The sequence below is a fragment of the Urtica dioica genome, chromosome 8, assembly GCF_054948205.1.
Source record: "Urtica dioica subsp. dioica isolate 48M chromosome 8, U.dioica_male_clone48M_v1_H2, whole genome shotgun sequence".
Lineage (NCBI taxonomy): Eukaryota > Viridiplantae > Streptophyta > Magnoliopsida > Rosales > Urticaceae > Urtica > Urtica dioica.
In genome coordinates, this window is record NC_142763.1 from 6198864 (window position 1) to 6201241 (window position 2378).

Consider the following 2378-nt stretch of genomic DNA (forward strand, 5'->3'; position numbering starts at 1 on the left):
TAAAAAGGTTCTACTTTTATTCTTATTTTTTTTACTCAGATTCTCCTTTGTTAAGGAACAGAACGTGGTCTTATACCTAAAATTCATGGGAACAAATCATGAACAATCTAGTTAAGGAACAAAACGTGGTCTTTGTTAAGCCGTTTTTTGGGTATAACATTCGAGGACACGTGGCGTGCCTGGAATAGTCACGTGCCTAATATGGGGTCGGCCCAAATTACTTTTCGAGAGTCCAATGGGCTCAAGGAAGTTCGGGACAAAGCCCAAAACGTCCAGGAGCTTTAGAGGGTCTCAGAATCGTAAAGAGGGAAACGATGCTTTGTCTTCTTTTTCGTCAGGAACACGTTCTTCGTCTTAGATTCCTGGCCTGGAGGTCGCGCTCGCCTGGGGGGTCGAGCTCGTCTGGAGGGTCGAGCTCGCCTGGAAGATTGAGCTCGGCTGAAGGTCGAGCTCGGCTGGGGGTCGAGCTCGCCTTGAGGTCGCCCCGCCTGGAGGGAGCTCGCCTGGGGGGGTCGAGCTCGCCTAGAGGTCGCCCCTATCTGGGGGTTGAGCTCGGCTGGGGGGTCGAGCTCGCCTTGAGGTCGCCCCGCCTGGAAGGAGCTCGCCTGGGGGGGTCGAGCTCGCCTAGAGGTCGCCCCTACATGGGGGTTGAGCTCGCCTGGAAGATTGAGCTCGGTTGAAGGTCGAGCTCGCCTGGAGATCGCCCCTGCTGGAAGTGAGCTCGCCTGGGGGGGTCGAGCTCGGCTGGAGGTCGAGCTCGCCTTGAGATCGCCCCTGCCTGGAGGGTGAGCTCGTCTTGAGGTCGCCCTGCCTGGGGGGTCGAGCTCGCCTGGAGGTCGTCCCTGCCTGGGGGATGAGCTCGCCTGGGGGGTCGAGCTCGGCTAGAGGTCGAGCTCGCCTGGAGATCGCCCTTCCTGGAGGTTGAGCTCGCCTGGGGGTCGAACTCGGCTGGAGGTCGAGTTCGCCTGGAGATCGCCCCTGCTGGGAGAGTGAGCTCGCCTGGAAGGTTGAGCTCGCCTGGGGGTCGAGCTCGCCTGGGGGTCGATCCTGGCTGGAGGTCGAGCTCGTCTGGAGAGTCGAGCTCGCCTAGTGATCCCCCTGCCTGGAGAGAGAGCTCGCCTTTGGGGTCGAGCTCGGCTGGAGGTCGAGCTCGCCTTGAAATCGCCCCTGCCTGGGGGTGAGCTCGCCTGGAGGTCGCCCTGCCTGGAGGGAGCTCGCCTGGGGGGGTCGTGACCGTGCTCCTCGTGAGGTGCATACGTACCCGCCTTGCGGGATCAGGTCATGACGTAGTTCATGGAATTCTTGGTTCAGGCTCTATTCCAAAGTGGGGAGTGGAATCTTTTTGAGGTTTAGAGAGTTCTTGGGTTCGGAATGAATCCTGGACCTTTTCCCCCATTAGCTCGGCTGGAGTACCGAGTTTGGAGTCCTCTTGAGTTGGGAGAGTATTTGGCTGAGTGAGTTCTGGGATTGAGAGTCTCTGGGGTTTTTTGAGAGCTTTTGAGTTCGGGGGATCCTTTTTTTGTTCCTTTGAGTTGAGAATGAGTGAATTATTTATAGGAAAAGAAACCGGTGCTTGATGCTTGGTTGATGCTTGATTGAAGCTTGGTTGGCGCTTGGTTTTTGCTTGGTCGGTGCTTGATTGAAGCTTGGTCGGTGCTTGATTGAAGCTTGGTCGGCGCTTGGTTTTTGCTTGATTGAAGCTTGGTTGAAGCTTGGTTTTTGCTTGGTTTTTGCTTGGTTGAAGCTTGGTTGGCGGCTTTGGTTGAAGCTTGGTTTTTGGCTTTGTTGAAGCTTGGTTTCTGGCTTTGGTTGAAGCTTGGTTGGCGGCTTTGGTCGAAGCTTGGTTTTTTGCTTTGTTGAAGCTCTGTTTTTGGCTTTGGTTGAAGCTTGGTTTCTGGCTTTGGTCATGCGTGTTTGACTTAAACTGTCCTTTTATATCGTAACGTCGTTTTTGCGATTGGGGTGTCGTTTTTACCATAGGAAAAAGACGGCATAACATTAACCCCCCAGTTTCGCGTGCGACTTGTCGTGTGGGAAACTTTGCTTCCCCCCCTTCTTTATTGATTTATTTATTTATTCCCACTTTTTGTGGCCGAGGGAATGGTCCGTGTAGTCGCGCTTTGAGCAGTCTTCGAGGTGGGTTGGGTTCTCGATGGCCTGGAGGTCGAGCTCGTGAGGCCGAGGTCGAGCTGAGGCCGAGATCGAGCTCATGATGCCGAGGTCGAGCTGAGGCCGAGGTCGAGCTGAGGCCGAGGTTGAACTCATGAGGCCGAGGTCGAGCTCATGGGGCCGAGGTCGAGCAGAGGCCGAGGTCGAGCTCGTGAGGCCGAGGTCGAGCTCGTGAGGCCGAGGTCGAACTCATGAGGCCGAGGTCGAGC